At 42.5% G+C, this 19,093-nt stretch overlaps 1 protein-coding gene across 4 annotated transcripts in view; it reads right to left on the bottom strand.

The window, feature by feature from the left end:
- The window catches only part of bnc2 (basonuclin zinc finger protein 2), a 156,676-nt gene that overhangs the window by 67,979 nt on the left and 69,604 nt on the right, over window positions 1–19,093 (bottom strand). The window lies entirely within an intron of this gene.

The raw sequence follows: 19,093 nt of genomic DNA, 5'->3' as shown, positions 1-19,093 counted from the left end.
GGCTTAAATGATTTCATCACTATTAATGACAGGGACCGTGGCTCCCTGCGACGCGTTGCCAGATGCTCGGGGACCGCCAATGTTCCCGCTCTTCTTCTTCTCACACCCAGCTGCCTCTTCTAATCCCACCTTCTGTGCAGTCTAATGATTGTCCTCTACATGCCCCCTACAACCCTATTCTTCCTATTTTTCTCATCCACTCTGGCCTCCTATGGATACTAAAACATGGTGTAGAGACAGAGTGTTGTCACTCGCTTTGCATGAGTGCAGGGTCAATGCGAGGCTGCAAAGCTGTTAACAAGTCACCCAACCAGCATGTAATTGTCATGAACACACAGAATATTGAGAAGTTCAGTAAAAACAAATTCTTTGTATGTTTCTCTCTTTCTCTCACTCTCTCTCTCTGTCTGTCTGTCTCTCTTTCTTTCCCTGGGCTATCGGGCGAACCAACAAATCAGCTATCAACCCAGTTCCCAAGCTACTACAGAGGTCAGAGGTCAGATAAAGAAGGTCAGCTGGCGCCAGCCCAGGCTGCCCTCAGAGGTCTTTCCTCCAAATGGAATCAAAAGCCTTTTGATGGCTGAGAGCTCTCAACACAGTGAGCCCTTGCCTTCATTAGCTTCCTCACGTAATTGTTGAGTTAATTTTGAGGCAGATGTATGGCCTTGTCCTGATGAATTGATGTGATTTTCATTCATTTGGATAATGAAAGAATTAAGTACCATTTTGGTCTCTCTTTTTCTCCTTTTCCCTGTCTCCTCTGTCTTGTTGAGCTCACCTGTTCCAGCTAAGTAATGACATTTTAATTCTAACGCTGTGTGCATATGTGTGTGTGTGTGTGTGTGTGTGTGTGTGTGTGTGTGTGTGTGTGTGTGTGTGTGTGCAGGAAACTACTGCTCTTTGATGAATGCAGAAGAACCTTTGTCTCTCCTTCCACTGTGAGCAGGGGTTACATACACAGAAGTTGCACACCCTTGAATAAAATGAGTCCTAAAAATGACAAGAATCTGAGAATGAATCCTCAAACTACATATTTTTTTTAAACTGGTACAGAGTACAGTAAAATTTTAAATCACCCCTTCAACATATGTTTTCACTGTGTAAAGTGCAGGTACAGTTTCGCCTCGTATTTGGCTTTTGGATTTAATACAATAACTGATTGCTACTTTCAAGGACTGCCAAAGTCATGCACTGCTTTTTGCTTCATACTGCAAATGAGGTTGTGCAAGGTAAATTTCAATCTAATCAGCTCTTTTCATCTTATAAAAAAAGACCATTAATACCAAATCAAAAGTGCTCATTATTAAAGGTTGTCATTTTCTTGATGGAATATAAGAATGCTCGTTCATGCAGTGGATCTGGAGTAGAGCATCGACTAAAACTGTATTTGTAGTTGTGGATTTAACCATGTGTGTGTGTGTGTGTGATGTGTATGCAGTTATAATTTCCCAGAGCCTAAACCTTCATTGATTCAGTCGCTCTTGTCTTCCCAAGAAACAGAGAGAGGATTATGCCTTTAAAACGAGCTTTCTCATTGCAGATATTAGGCCATTAATTTCACAGGCTTACATATGAAAATATTGACTCTTCCCAGACACCCCACTATATCCTCTGTTCCAGCCACAGCCTTGCATAAATAAATCTTTTCAAGTATGCAATACTGATACAGCATTGATTTATTCACTTGAGGATCTAATAAATAAGCAAATATATTGAATTATAGTTTAATTACTAAGGTTCTCAATTGATTTGTATGGGAAATTCTAAACATTGAAAGTGCTGTATAGCAAAGAGTAAAGGAATTCCATATAAGCTACAAGTTCTGATCAAAATCTCAATAACAAGAAATTTTAAGTTTCTATTTCAGTATTCCTCATTAACATTTTGAAAAAAAAAAAACACAACTCAAATTACATTTAAATTGTAGATGACTCCACGATGTGAAAGTGTGTCACTTTGCTTTCCACTGCAATTCCCCTTCTGAGATCCAGTGGAGTAAATTATGTGTCTCAATGAAATGCGAAAGCGACTGCATGACACAGTTATTCTTTGAATCCATGCTGACTTGTCATTCCCGTAAATTAAATAAATCTCTGATTCATTGTGTGTAAGGCACGACCCTGGGGAACAAGGCCCGACTACATGTGCCTAGTAAATTTATCCAGGTCACACACACACATACAAAAATAGGCAAACAGTCTCTGAATAAGACACACGGTCATCCATGGGGAGTGGGTGGGAGATGGGTGCAGCTTTATGTCCCCCACATAGCGGACAAGGGATGGGCAGGCTTTGGGGAAACAAAAGAGCAAGAGAGAGTGAGAGTACAAAAGTTGACAAAGGTTGTCACAGACTAGTCACAGCACAGGAGGAGGGGAAGGGGAGAGGTGGAGGGGAGGGGATGTTCTAACCTCTCACATCTGTTATTCGTTTGTCCCGAGCTGGGAAGAAAATAGCAGGAAGCGTTCTGATGGTGGCGGAAGATGAAAAGACAAGAAGATTGAATAAAAAAACATGTGTCGCACATGCACTGCGGCTGATTGGATGCGTCCCATGAATTATCCCTGTGAGGCGCTGCCAGCTTGGAAAACATGCAGAAGCCTCGTTTGTACAAACACATAAGCAAGACGAAGACTCCCTTGATTCATAAAGCAGCTTGGCATATACACCCTCACTCTGTCTACACAGCATAGTGTCAGACTCAGATCTACGCCTGTGGCCCTGACATACTGGTGTCTTACCAAACCTCCCAGTTTTGTTTTGTCCATCATTACACTTACTCTTATTACACTTGCTGTGACAACTCACATCTGGGCTTCTGTGCTAAAACACGTTTTACTCAAAAAGCAAACGCTGGCATCATTTGTCAGACTAAGTGGCAGTCTTTTTCTTTGTTCATTACAGACACACCAGGTGTGTACAATAGACGCAAAAATAGAAACAGATGCAACAGTCATCGAAAACGCGACATGACAATGCCAAGTGGCAGCCATTAAAAGCTCGTCACCCGCCCACACAGTGGGACCTCCCATCGCTAACGAGCTGAAATGTGGCGGGACACAGACAGGTAGGAGTAATGCCTACACAATTATGCAAAGCATGCATGTGCACGCATGCGTGTGTTTGTGTGTGTTTGTGCATTTGTGAGTACTCATGTGCATGTGTGCCGTGCCACTTAGGGCCCATCCCACAGCTCATTAACAGTAATAAGTGACTGCCGCCACTTCTTTTTTGTCAGTGGGGATGCAAGCCAATCAATAGGGTCATTTCACATCATAAAGGCTTACCAGAGCACATTATGGCACTTGTTCATGGCTGGGAATGGCTGCCATTAGTGGCATAGCCAGATTAGATAAGGGTTGGGTGGGTGAAAGGTGGGAGGCAGCGGGGCAGATGGATTAAGAATTAAAGAGGAGAGAAGAGGCAGGTGGATCAATATATGGATAGTTATGGAGATAACATCACAATAGGGTGTCTGGGAAAGAGTGTATTGCAGACTCTTTTGCCTTGTGGAAGTATGTGTGTATGTATGCATGTGTGTGGGGGGATTGTGTGTCTGTGTGTGTGTGTTTGCTCAGGCCTCAATGTCTATAAATGCGACCATTCAGAATGTGCGTGTACAAATTTGAGCATGAACTCAAGAGCATGAGTAACAGCGATCTAATCTTCACCGTGCTCTTTGTGTGAGTGTGTGTATGCGCATGTGTCTGGGGGTGTGGAGGTGTGTGCTTTGCTTTGGCATATGCATGTGCAGTCCTGTTTAATTACAGATCAGGCTTTGAGGCAGAGGCAAACAGTGCTATAATTACAGGAAACACCTCCTTTAATATTTTATGGAAATATACCCCGTGTGTGTGTGTGTGTGAGTTGTAAGTGGCACATATTTATTCAGAATTAAAGAAACACAGGGTGAAAATCAGGAAAGCAAGTGAGAGAGCATATCTGTTAGGATGGCTTCTTCTGAATGACTTGGAGCTCTTGCCTCGTGATCGGGCGCCTTTCTTTTCATCCTTCCTTCAGTCTTCACAGTCCCGCGTTTAAGATTTGTGTTTCCAAATGGCTTTGCTAAATGCCCCCTTTTCCCCACTTTTGAACTGCTTGCCTCTCAAATATTTATGACGGAGAAAGAGGGAAGAGACTGAGATGAATCCATTAAAGATGAGCAACATTTCCAATGCATAAAGAGGGCTTGATGAACACTTGCTCAGGGATGGCAAGGTGTAAGCCGTGGCTTAATGCTTACTGACATACCATGAACTAGGTTTACTTTTGATTCACTACAAGAGAGGGAGTTCTGGGAAAATAGCATGTGTTTTGAAATACAAAAAAAACTCCATATGGAGGAGGGAGAGAAAAATAAAGGTAATGCTTATACTGTTTACATTATGTGGATTTTAAAATTTGTTCTGCATCTGTTTCACTGCATAACCAAACCAGTCACTTCAGTATTTAAAGCAATGAAAAAAATGTGTATCAGCAGTAATTGAGGAAAAATCACAGCTGCAAGTATGTATATCACAACCACAAAAAATCTCTGTGAATGGATAATAGTTTATTTATTTGTGTGTGCTTTTTTTTTAGGAGGGCAGGCAAAGGCCAGACTGAACACATTTGTCTTTAGCCTGAAGTGACACAAATGTGCGCGCACACATAGACAAGCACACAATGGCAACATGCTTACACTGTAACACTAAGCCAGTGGGAGTGGGACTAAGCCAAACTGGGAGTGGGATTCACTGGTAGCGTACTTGACTATTCTTTGATATGCACCAGTCATTAAAAATAGATGGTTAAGAATCATTACAGGCATCAGAATTAATCTAATTAGCCTCGTGCACTAGGCCTCTCTGATATGGAGGAGGGGGGCATTCTGCAAATACAGCCACACAGGCGCAAATACAGTATAAGCAGAGAGGCCAGGGATGTTACAGGGCTGTGGTGGGATAATCCGCCTTGACTTATTAATATGCGCAAACAAGATTTAGCTTCTCAGAGCAAACAAATGAAGCAAGTGCTAAAAGGGGGTAAGGTGGGGGGGTTAACAGAAAACGATATGGAGAAAGAGTGAGAGATCGAGGGAGAGCAAGAGTGTATGAATTATTTAAGCCAATGTGGACTGTATGGTGAGCTGTAGCTACCAGTGGCAAAAAAAATGACCAGAAAAAATATGCTCATTTCATTATTGCACACCCCCTGAAACTTTTTTTTTTTCTTTTCAGTGGAGACAGACTTTAAAGAGCCTTTGGGCTACATCTAAACTGATATGTTTAAGTTTTAAAACATCGTTTACACCTGCAGTCCACACTCCCTAAAGCAGAGACTTCATTTCAGTATGAAAACTGGGTGTTTTGTTTTTTGTTGTTAACTGGGACTTTTGTAAACGATGATGCAAACACCTGTGTTCACTTCCTGTTATCTCAGTCATTACGCATCCTTCTTTGGTTCACAGATTAGGGTCCCAATGACACTCTGATAGTAAAAGGGGGACCACACAATTTTTACTCCATGTCACAATGCTTTGACAGAAACTTCATCAGCATGCATGATGATCTGCACAATTGCCTTAGTGTAGATCTGTTGCTACAGTTACTGGTGAGAAGGTTAAGTAAAAACCAGGAAGTCCAGTTTTACTGAAAACAATGGTCAATACAGTGACAACCAATTTGTGCACCATTATGAATGATGCTGGAAAAACAGCACCATATTGTTAATCTTTTTAAGAATGTGTACTTTCATGTTTGGATTGGTTGATTCTGGATTATTGGACTCAAGTAGAGTTTATTGGACCTCAGCTAATATAGACTGATTATTCAGCTAACTGGCTAAAAGCCTACATTTTATGGGTCCTCTCTTTTAGGATTTTTGCAGAATTAAATCTTTCAACATGTACTCTCACATCTTGGTTTCCAAAACGGGAAAGTCAGTGTGTGGCAGCAGCGGTTATGTACTCAGGCTTGAGACACAGTGCCAAAGTCATTTCTCAGTGGGTTTGTTGGCCATTCTTTCATCCCTGCATCGCTAATGCTAGCAGGCAGTCATTTCCATCTCTTTGATAGTAGGGGTCCCAGCTGTGTTCAAGGGTCTAATACCCCTCAACCTCTGTCCCACTCTGCCCCTCCCTCCTTCACCCATCCCTGCATTACTTCCTCACACGACCAGCCTCTTCTGGATGTGAACAGAACTCACAGGAGGGCGAGGGGAAAGGAGATAGGGAGAAGAGAGAGGATGAGCTCATGCCAAATCTCAGATGACCAAACCAACCAACAAAAATCTATCAAAAGCCAACTCAGCAAACACAACCGCCATACTGATGAGGAGGGAGCAGTGCAGAAAGGGAAGATGGCCATCATAGAGGAGGTTACCTTATACGTCACTTTAGGACAAACTGTGACTGCAGTATGTTCAAGAGAGTCATTTGTTAAAATTCTCTTCTTCATAACATGAAAATCAAATAGCTCATGTAAGGGGTGACTCACACTACAAGTAGTTACTAAGTTTATAATTTTAAGGACCTGCAGGACTCACATAAGCTACCAAAACTGCAACCACACTGTATCTCCAAATGCCAGGAACATTAAAAACAGAGTTTCTATACAGAAACCAGATTGAGTAAATTGGAAATTTGTCTCCCTGTGATTGATTTTTATGAATGTCACACTGGCTCAGCATACAAAGCAATACTAAAAAACAACAACAACAACAAAAAACTAAACAATACAAAACAAAGGAAAACATTCAGGGAGACGTTGAAAAAGGTTGGTGAGGGAAGATAGAGACAAAGATGGAAGGAGAGCGGTACATCTATGTTTATTTTTGAATGGATGGTGTTGCAGGGCAGTATAGTAAAGTATATCTTTCAAAATGAAAACTTTTTTTTTTGCCATAGTCATTATTTTTTGCACTGCACACACAGAGACACACAAATGGGTTGAGGGTTAAGAGAACTGTAGGTGAACTGTAAATGTAGGCACTATGTGGAAACACACAAGCCAGTGAAAAACTGAAAGACAATTTCACCAGCACCTCTCTCGCATGAAGGACATAATTGCACTGAGAGCAAAACAACTCAGTGAAACAGGAAAAGTGTATTTCTTGGAATTCACTAACACTCAAATTACAGTGACATTCTTGGCAGAAGCTATAGCACAGGGGTAACACAATGTACTGTAGCAAAAAAGAGGTTTTGGGACACTTATCAGGGCTAAGACATGAAAGACTGAACTATTAACATGCAAAAAGAGAAAAAAACAGGAAGAAATGAAATCAACCAAAGAGTAGAAAAAATAAGGCCCATTTTCTTGGCAGCGTTCACATCCAACTTCTCTCTCTCTCCCTCCCTCCCTCCTTCCTGCCGTCACCAGGTTAAGTTACAGACATGAGGCTGAAGGAATGAGGGAGGCAGAGTGGTAACATACGGTAACATACGGTACCATGAGGAGCAAGACGCCAGCCCTCCCTGACATGGTGTGTGCACTGAGCAAAAAACCCGTCCCCAGCCCCCACAGGCAAGCACATATAAATGCACACCCACAAAAACACACCGTATTTGGGCAGAATAGGTAAAGTACATGCACAAACCAATCTGCCAAATGCAAGAACATAATATGATTGCATTCTCCTGAGTGTGTACACTCATACACATGGCTGATACAAACAGATACACATACACACACACACACGTCCGTTGCTAGACTTCCTTCCTCCCTCCCCTCCCTTTGCAGCTCACTCTGCATGCGTCCAATATCTCATTTGGCCTCATAATTGTCCCAACTTATGGCATTTCTTCCTTCGAGCCACAGTTTAGAGGAAGTGAAATCCTTCTAAGTGACTGTCACAATGCATCAGCCTCACGCGAGAGACACATGCCTACTTACTCTTCTCCCCTTTCTTCCCTCCCTGCTTCAGTCCCCCCTGGCTGCCCCAACCTCCATCCCTTCTCACTATCCCTCACTTTAAGTGTTTTCCTTGCTGATATGCTCCACTTGCGCTTTCAGTCCATCTCTCTCCATCGCTGTCTCGCTTTTTTTTTTTTTTCTTCTTTTTTTTTATGGAGTCACCCTCCCCACACTCACTTCCTCCTTCTTGCCCTCACTCTGTCCCCATCTTGCATTTAAGGGCAGGCTGTCGTCACAATATCACGCTGCCATTAAGCCGTGCCTGTGACCTGCTCTCCACACAATCCTTGTTCACCTGGACTACACCAGCCAGGAGAAGCAGAGGTTGAGTTGGCCATTGCTTCCCATTTCCTACGAAGGGACAGTCAATCCTTAACACACTTTCACACTTTCTGGACATCCAGCCTGACCTTTGTGGTGACCCCAACATGTCACAACTCTGCAATGCATGTGTCCATTCTTCTTTGCCTCTGACCTTGGTCTGTCACTCAGCAGAACGGACACAAACTCTCCCTTATATCTTGTTTCACTACACAGAAAAATAGTGACTGCTCTTTTTTTTCAACCAGGTATACTCATCTATTCCAAGTTCATTTTCAGGCAATTACTATAATAAAAAATAAATAAACAAATAAAAAATGCTTTTTCGATACAGCAACAGATCATCTGAACTCTAAAATATGTAATAAATAAATAAATAAATAAATAAATAAATAAATAAATAAATAAATAAATAAATAAATAAATAAATAAATGTGTTTTCCCAAGGCTGACTTAGTTTCTGTAGATGTCAACAAGCATCGAAAACCCAAAGCTGTTTATAGTTTTCCTGTCATGTGTAAAACTAAAATGCAAATATTCAACTTTGAAAAACTGCAAAAAAATGAAATTATTGTCACTTAGATTATATAATTGAAATTTAATTTGCCTCTGATCAATTTACTACTCAATCAACTCACGATTTCAGTTGTAGACGTGCCGTAGACTCCACTCAGAGAAAATAATAATAAATCATAGTCAATAAATGTCACTCTGATTTCAGCACAAGGGGTGTAACTAAATCAAGCAAACACAAGTAAAGCAAATACTTCAACAACATGAATGTGATTTGAAATAGTGAGGAAATGTGCTTATTTTGGGCCATTATGATGTGTGTGTGTGTGTATTTAGGTGCGTTCCCCTCCAAGGTGTTGTTCTGTTTGGTCCATCAGAATCTGTGCTTTATTGGGCATTTTATTGGAGCTGTGAACAGATCAGTCGCCCATCAACGTTTCATCGACCAATCATGTGCAGTGAGGGGAGGGACCTGGGAGGTCTGGCAGAGATGGACAGTGAGCAGGGGAGGGAGTGAGGTGTGTGTGGTGGGGGGGGTGGTCACTCACTCATCACTTGGAAACAGTCCGGCAGTGAGTGTGTGTGTATATGCGTGTATGTGTGTGTGAGACAAGAAAAGGGTCAGTCACTGGTCACCAGATGGTAACTGTTTGGGCTGGACCACAGCAAGAAAGAAAGTGGGGGGACAGTCTTTTTACGCCCCCTTTTTTTCTCTCTCCCTCATGCACATACAACAAACAATGAGAGTGACGGGTGATAATGGAGCAGACACTAACAAATCTGCACCTCTTGGCTAGGGGCCTTGACTTGGACTCAGAGAGCAGACAGTCTGTCCGACACATAAGCCCAAGTACAACACACTACTACATTCTAGGCAGACAGAGGGACCAATGACCCTTTACTGTGCACCGCTCAGTTTCCAGAAACACTCATTTGTTGTTAAATGACATTTACACCATTGGAATTCACTGTGGGTAGCTCATAGATGTATAAGCCATTGCGGTGCAGGAGTTTTAAATACAGGGAGCTATGCAGGACCTTGTCACTGTGTGTGGCCTTACAATGTCCAGGCTACTGCTGCTCTGCATATTAGCTCCTCTGTATGTCTGGCTATTAAATACCAATCCCCAGCCACACACATACCACTTCCCTTTCAGTCTCAAAGTCAGGGACATAACAGTTTTGGCTGGCGAATATTGTGTAGGCCACAAGAAGAGGGAGAGAAAAACCAACTGTTCTTTTACGTGAAACCTTCCAGCTGGAGACAGAAGAGGGGGAAAATAGAAACAGCCGTTTGCCAGGACAACCAAGAAGAGCAAAGTTGCTTGAAAGAGCACTTGTGACTGAGCAAAAAGTGTGTCAGAGAGAGTGGAGACTAGCATGTGAGCTGGAGAACGAAGTGAAGCACAAAGGAGGAAGATCAGCATGTGAGCAAGTCAAGTGAAGCAACAGGGAAGGAGTAAAATAGAGCGAGGAGAAGTTAAGAGAGCAAAACTGTACAACACAGAAAAGGAGAAAGATAGAAAGAAAGTCGAAGTGCCAGCAGCTGGACTGCTCCTGCTAATTCAGCACTTTAACAAATCAATGGCACTTGAGGAGTATAATCCGCACCCTGAGCTCAGCTAGACGCATCAGTGAAACTGTAGGCGTGTTTGTGTGTGTGTGTGTGTGCGTGTGCGCCTGGAGGGCTGGTGATGGTGGTGTGGGGTCGTCTGCAGTGGTCCACATTAAGGTCCAGTAATGTGTTAATTTATAATTCTATCGGCCCAGACGCCTGCATTATCCATCTGTGTCACACACTCAGCCTACTATATCTATCATCCAGGGGGGAAAAAAGGGCCAGTCCAGAGAGATTAAGCCACCAGTCACACAATTTCTTCTTCTATTTCTTCTTTTCTCCTCCTTTCTTTTTCTTTCTTTTCCCTTTAGTCTTATCTGTTTCATTTCTCCACAGCATTTTCCCTTTGTCCTCAGCTCCCCAGGTTAGGGTGATCAATTAGTGCTTGACAGACTCCTCAGTCCTGGCTGACTACTTTAGCTCCAGAGGCCTAGCAGGCATCACTATCTACCCCGAGACAGAGCACTTACGCTGGGCGTGAACACCCTCCCTCTCCTGTCTGGCCTCGGAAGCCTGTACCATTGGCTGTTTGGACATCAGTGATCTGAGACTGAATTACGCTTCACTGTGACCTTACAGCATGTTATCGCTTACAGCAGATTGACAAAACAGATTGCAATAATAAAGAACCAGAGTATATGAGTGTGTGTGTGTGCATGTGTGAGCAGAGAATAGAAAAAATTGGCCCTATTTGAAAAGACCCTTGACGCATATAAGTCAATGACACATAGCCCGGTCTGTCATAACATTACCAGAGCTGTAATTTTACAGATTTCCACCACCTGGTTCTGGGCAATAATGTTGATATTTCCATAAAATATTATGTAGCAGTAAAGTATACTCTTTCCCTGTTGACGCAATGTATTACAGTTGTCAAAACATGCAAACAACATACTGTATTTCTTGAGTAAAAATGGCAGTGTGTGCGTGTAAATGTGTGTTTGCATGCATCTGTGCGGGTGGCTCATGCTCTCTCTGTCAGTAGCAGTAGGCACTAATAACACACAGGGGGAAATGATCAATACTTCCCCCCTCTATTCAATTTCACAACATCACTGCCATCACCAGTACACACTCACATGTACACACACACACACACACACACACACACAGCAACAGCATGTCAGGTAAATGTGTTTACATAAATATACTAAAATGAATGTAAAACAAAGGGTTTTTGACTAACGTGATGTTGCCAGAGGGCTGGCAAAAGCAGGAGAATTGGCTTTGGTGTGAATGTGAGCAATGCATTAATATTTATTTTTTCAGAAATACTCTCCTCTGTCCTGAGAGAGAAGTAGTGAATGTGAGATACAGAGACTAACAGAGGTGGGGGTGGGGGAGATAGGAAAGACAAGCTGGCAATTCCACCTTTAAAGAGTGCAACAGTCATCACGAGAGGAGAAAGGGAATCTGCCCATTAAGACTAAGTGGATGTCTATTAGATCATAGAGGTAAGGAGGTGGGCATTTACCATCAGTCCACCTCACAAACAACCTTGCCTGCCCCTGGACCATGCCAACGGCTGAGAATCAAATACACAGTCACCATTATTTAAAGTTTCTGAAAAAGTTAAAATGTTTTTTTTTTTTCTCATGTTTAGAAAATGTTCTCAACCTCTATTTGAATGTTTTTCTTCCTCTGCAAGGGACATCACCTCTGCAAAAAAGGAAGGCAATTAAAAGACTATCAAAGTCACTACACAGTCCTGTGAGATCAAACAAACCCTATGCCCTCTTTCTACGTCTCTCTCTCTCTCTCTCGCTGTCTGTCTGTCCCCTTCACTCCCCGCCCTGTCTTCCCCAGTGTAAACCCCCCCTTCTTATCACTGCGGTACAGTTAATCCTCCCTCTCTCCTCCTCCTTCCATTGCGGTGTCCCTCAGGGGGTACGTGAAAGGCTAAAAGGAGGGAGCACATTTGCCACTTGTCTGCGACACATAATACGGAGCAGGCAATCAACTTTGGCTTGACATGTATTTGCTCATCTCTGGGAACCCCCACCCCGGCAACATCACCACCACCACCAGTACCACTGCTGGGAAATTGAGGGGTAAGGGTGTGGGGCTGAAGGGAGGAGGGGAGGAGGGGGAAGCCTAAATTAACACTTGACATTCAATACGGTCAGGTCCTTAATTGGCCAGGGCCTTCCTGAGAAGGCAATTTTCTATTCCCCAAACTGCCCCCGCACTGCACCATGTGCCAGTGTCATCTGTGTATGCATGTCTGCGTGTGTGAGGAAGAGAGAAATTGCATCTGTGTGTAAGTATGTGCCAGAGAAAAACTGAGACAATGTGTGTATGCATACCCTGTGTGTGTGTGTGTGTGTGTGTGTGTGTGTGTGTGTGTGTGTGTGTGTGTGTGTGTGTGTGTGCATTTGAGCCTGGGCCCTGTCCTGAGAGAGGCCCTGTGGTCCCTTTCCTCTCTCTAATGAGGCTGGATGAATTAGCGCTACGTGACATGATTTCAACAGCGGTGGCCCCCACCCCCATACCCCCCAACACTGCCCTCCTCTCTTTCCCCTCCTTCCTCTTTGTCCTTCTCCCCTCCTCATCCCCTGCTCTTTTTTTCTTCTTCCAGCAGTGACAGGCATCTGGTGGCCGAAAAAATGCCAGGAGCAACCCCGCGGCTCCTGCCTTTATGCATGCTTCTGCTTTATGCCACGTACATACATAAACACACACACACCTAGGCATTAGATACACAATGAAATACTTTTGCCTTCCTACTGTTCCTTTTCCGCTCACTCACACACAAACTAGCTTGCACTTCCCCGCGGATCCAGTTACAGTTGATGTTATTACAGCTTTCAACCTGAGAGGTATTAGGCTTCCTTGAACCAATCTGACAGCATTTACAACACAGGCAAGTCGACGCCTCTAATCGCCCCTGTGACTTCAGCCTATTACCAATTGATCTCAAAGAGAGTCTCCTCCTCACCTCCTGATTGATGCTCCAGATTTCAGCTCCTTTTACTCCTCTTTGTCATAATGCACTATCTTTCTTAGCCGCTGTATCCTGTAAACCTGACTGCTCTTCTAAGTGCTCTTATCTCACTTTTTTACCTGCAATACATTTCACAGCCTTTTGCTTGTGATATTTTTATTCATAATGTTATTGACGTATTTCATTGCGCAATGATCAGGCGCAAAAGATCACCTTCGCTCTCATCAGGTCAATTATACAAACCAAACGTTAACTATATCCTTTAAGTGGTGCAGAAACGTAGCAGTGAATGCCAATGATAAATCCCTTGTTTCCACTCTTTACAAATCTTAACTGATCAACACACTCTAAAGTAATGGCCTGGGTAAAGCAAACAAAAGCTGCAGTTTTTTTGTTTTGTATTTGGAGGAAACATATCAAATGGATTAAATGCTATGAAATATTAAATGCCAGTCAGAGTCACACACATCACACAGCGGCCACGCTCCAACAAAGCACTTATCGCTGAGTGTGTTTCCCGACAATGGAAAAGGCAGCTCAGGCCATTTACAGAGAAAACATCAACAGTATACATGTGTGCACGGCGACGTATGTGTGTGTCTGGGCCCTTAAGTGTGTTCATTACAATTACTTCTTCCACTTTCAAGGCACACAAAAACAACTTTTTTCTTACAAGTGTCCTCACTTTGTCCTCTTCTTAAGGAGCGACAGCGTCACCACAATTACACAGTAAGCGTCACAGGAGATGAATGGCCAACAATGCGCGGTGACAGAGGTCACACACTGGCAGCCTCCCACCCCTGGCTCTTTACCGCAGATACAGGGTCAGACCAATTAATGTCTATCACAGTAGGCTAATTAGATCATTTGTGACTTAATTGACTTTATGGATTGTAAGAAGTGAAGTGCACTGCTGTTTAATGTATGATGATCTCACATGCAAACGGGTTCAGTTTAGCTTCTGTGTGTGTGGGATGGTCACTTCCAAATGAATAAGTGTGCTCAGTGACAACACTGAGTGCCTCTCCCATCCAGCCCACACACACACACTCACTGGTGTTATGCACACACTCACAAAAGCAAAAAGCCACCCAGAGTCTCAGCCTGCCAGAACAACACAAACTGTGGGATGCCAAGGCAGCTGCATTTAACAGTGGCCATTAAATGTTATTAATCCAACAGAGCAAACATCTTTACAAAGTCAGGAGAGAGCACAAACAAATATTACACATGTAACACTTTGCTCACAACAAAAAGTAGCTAATGGGTTTAGACTTGGGTTTTTTTGGGGGGGTTTGTTTTTTTCAGAGGGTTAAAAATCAGCTTGAAAATGAGACAGAATAGGAGTCTGTGAACACGTTTGTTGGTGTCTGCAAGACTGCATATCTAGTGTGTGTGCATGCGTGTGTGTTTGTGTGTGTGCGCGTGTGTGTGTACGTTGGCTGCAAGCCTACCACAGCCTGTACCACTAGCCTCCCTTCTCCAGAACCTCCCTAAAATCCTCCCTGGGCCTCCAGCAATCAAATCTCCCTGGTAAGCTGGAGATAGAACAGAACAGAATGGAGAGATAGATGGAGGGTAAAACATGGGAGTGAAAAAAGACCAAGAAGAAGCAATGAAACAGAAAATAGTAGGGAAAAGGCCTCTCTCTTCCTCTTCTTGTCACACATAAAAACAGGCCACAGAGTTCAACATTTGCATTAGGAGACAAAATAGATTTATTCTCCTTTAAGTACTCCTCACCTCATGCGTGAGCTGCAGATATGAAATCACCGTTACCAGGTGGAAAACTGCTTTCTTTCTGCAACAACTCTGGTAATTTGCCAGCACAATGAAAATGTACAGCACAAACAAACACACACACACACACACACACACACACACACAAAGTAGTGTCATATTAGTAGGGGAAAGAGAGGAGAGAGGGAGTCAACCATAGGCTCTGAACAAAATTGCCATCATTATCCATAACCATAAATAAGCCTGATGATGATGATGGTTTTAACAATAATAATAGCAATTCACCCTGAGTGCTTTTTCAAATAACAGTGACAGAATTAGCCACATCGCTAAGAGAAAAATGAAAGGCTGGTGCCTTGAGAGCTCGTCTTCATTGCCACTGCTGATGGGGCAAATTGGCAGGCAGAGCAAGCAGACAGGGGTCCTTAAAGATGGATGTAAAAATAGTAGGCTGCTGGTTTGCCCGTTGAGCTGGCATAGCTCCAAGGAAAACAAAATAACAGGAGTTGAGAAATAACAGGAAAAGGGAGAAGCCGTGGTGAAAGTATGTCTGAGTTCCTGTCACTTAGCACAGGTCACACCTAATGTCACCTTCCGCTGGACACACAACGGGAAAGAACAGCCTCTCTCAACAATGTCTCTCCCATATGGTCACGTCTTAAAATACTACAGACTGCTGCCCAGTGCATACGTTTCATCTGACTCTCTCTTTCTCGTTTCACTTAAGCCAATTATGTGTGATGAGTCTCTCTGCTGGTGGCAATCTGTGGATCACCGAACCCAATGCAGGCCCCTCCCGGCTCTCAATTCCCCTATGACCCAAGTATACACACACACACACACACACACACACGATACACAGCTATATGTCAATCCTTTCATAACTGCATGGACCTTGGTGACAGCTGCTGCATTCCTGCTGTGTCAGATTGTGTGTGTGTTGCAGCACTGCCTCTATTCTCATGTCCCTCTCATTAGCCAGTGGCGGGGTGGTGACATCCTGAGCGACTAGCCCTTCAAACACATATTTCCTTTTCACACCGGCGACTTCTCCCCTCTGCAGGAAACTACCCAAAGACAAATAACTAACAGCCTTCTTTTGAAAGACATTTAGAAAATTAAAGACAGAAAAACAGGGTGTGCAGTACCTTCACCAGTTGGAAAAAAATAACAGAAATGAAATTGTAAAAACTGGAAAAAAAAATAAAAATAAATAAAAATAAATATATATATATATACATATACATATATATGATTAAACCAAATGTATCAAATTATTTTGTTTAAAAAATCTATTTCATTTGACATGCATTTCTTCTGTTTGGAACATTTTAATAGAAACAGTTTAGTTACATTACAATAGACTCTATAATAGATTTGTTTAAGACCAATGATTGTTTATAGTGGAAAACAACTCACATAACACCAGAAGTTAGAAAACAACAGAAGGATATAAATATTGCATTTCTTTCCTTTTGCATACTCATGCCCACACAGGACTAAAACAAATCCCTGGGAACAACTCAGCTACAGTAGATTTCACTATTCAGCCCCCTGATAAGATGAGAGCAGATGGCTCTGCATTTCTATCGTTCCTCAACGCTCAGCACACACACATAAAGCATGCAGTACACTGCCCTGCCAGACATACGATAAATAAGCCCTTTTTGACTTCCGTGATAGTGTCTCTACACTGTTCAGTGTCCTTCCCATTATTCAGGCATTCACCATGGCAGTGAGGCAGCCGTCTCTTCAGGACAAACAGGAAACAGCTGACGTGGAGGCTGTGAGTGATGCTCACATGATGCTTATTGATCGCTGGTTGCCCCGGGTCATGCACGCAGACTCAGGGTCGGTGCTTATCCATAACACTGGTCCTGCAGGGCATTACTGCACAGCTACAGAAGTTACTGTATGACCCAGGTCACACATGATCTTGGCCATGTGTGGGGTTGGATTTTTTTTTTTTTCTTGGCAAGCCCATGCATATACAATAAAAAATGTAAATTTAATTTATTTATTTTTTTTGTAAAGGTTATTAAAAAGAGCTGGTGAGGCAAAGAAGGGACATGGGAGAAATTTGCTTTAGGATTTCCTCAAAAATCTGACATTGTAATACACTGGAAAAGCCGAGAACTCTGACAGAATTGAAATCGTGGGTATTGATTTTATCCACTTGGTCATCTTGAATATGGTGAAAAGAAAAATATTATAAGTCATCATTACATGTAAACGGACTATATTTATGTATCTACAGATTGCAATAATATAATAATTATTATTATTATTTAAATTGATTTAAATAAAAAAATAAAATTAAATAAAAATGTTGCAGACGTCATATCTCCATGGTTTGTGCTTGGGTAAATGTAGTGGGGACCACAGCATGAATTGGACCTTGTCCATCTTCCTACTCCATCAAACAACATGGACTCTTAATAGCGCGCACACACATACGGTTAATATAAAGTCGCTCCTGCCACCTTCCCACTCCCGCTTCCATGTACATTTCTGTGTTGTGAGATACCTGCTGACTGAATGCCAATGTGGCCTTTTTCAGTGCTATTTATGTTATCTGGATCTTCTAAACTGGCCAACACGACTGCAATAATTACATTAAACCATATCAGAACCCACCACAGCTTTATAGTTAAGGACAGGCGCTATCAGTGAGATGTAATCTCACTGCTGCTGTGTGTGTACAACACCTAAAATGGACCTCTTATGTACAGGTTCATTTTCAAGAGTCCTTTCTATTAAAGACAGTAGCTGCAGAACAAAAGGATCTGATTTAGCAACCGGAGGATTGGTGGGGGAGATGTAGTTTGAAGTGTTAAAGATACTTGAGAGGGGACAAAACGGGATCGCTTGTGGAGGATGAGGAGAGGGAAGAAAAAGAGAGTGAGAGAAGAAGAACCAGTGAAAGACAGACATAGTCGAAGAAGAAGAAAAAGCAAAAGTAATAATGGGGGAAGCAGTGCGTGTCTTTTCTGCAATTCTCCTCTTTCACTTCTGCTCTCCTCCTGCTCTGTATCCAAGGCCAGCCAAGAGACACTTCACCTCGCACCCGCACACACATGGAGCAAGAGCCAACACACAGAAACACACACGCACGCACAGAGGGAGAAGACACACTCACAAAACTGTACTAACTCACCCTCTCTCTCTCTCACACACAAACACACACACACATTCACATTCACAGAACTGGCATATAAGTATTTAACCACCCACTCAGAAAAATAAATGGCAAAAGCACAGGCACGAATGCCTTTAATGCGCATATTTACACACATAAACTTGTGTGTCAGAACACACACACACACATAATCTTGACCTCAGATATATGCACAAATAGGCATCCATATGCCCTGTGTCCAATGACCCATCAAAGAGAGACATGGAAATCATAACAGTCGAGTGTAATGACACACACACGTTCACTCACTGTGGATAATGCTACACATATGCATCAAATCACTGCCTCACACTCCAACACAATGGCAAGACGCTTTGCATATGCACCACATATGTAACATGCAGCATGTGCGTACCCCACCGTGTAAGACAATGTGTGCAAACACACACATGTACTCCCCGCTATAAGTGTATCAGTGTGTTAATAGGCAGATTAGCACACTCTGTGATCTGCACTGAAGAGGATAACAACCACCCAATTTCTTCACTCAAACAAAACAAAGCTGAGCATGTTATTCCATAAATATGTCTGTCATCATGCCCTCAGAGCTTTCACTTTCAGTGGTTTCACACAAACACACACAACTGTATAGGCTGCACAGTGCATTCAGGAAATGTGGAATAAGGAAAATTCAACATATTTTACCAATGAAAAGCTAAAATGTGACTCAAGATATGAAAACAAGAAAATACTAAAGAGAGATGTAAATGGAAGAATTTAAATCAGACTACATTAATTTAGATTAGATATTTTGGGCTGATTTTATTATTATTTTTTTTTTATTATTTTTTAGAACTCCATAAACCTAACATATTTGTATTATAAATGCCAAAGTGCTGTTTGAAAATTTGTCAGTCAATTTG

This window comes from Echeneis naucrates, chromosome 1, assembly GCF_900963305.1.
Source record: "Echeneis naucrates chromosome 1, fEcheNa1.1, whole genome shotgun sequence".
Lineage (NCBI taxonomy): Eukaryota > Metazoa > Chordata > Actinopteri > Carangiformes > Echeneidae > Echeneis > Echeneis naucrates.
The sequence above is the reverse complement of the archived record's forward strand: the minus strand, read 5'-3'. Positions and strand labels throughout refer to the sequence as shown.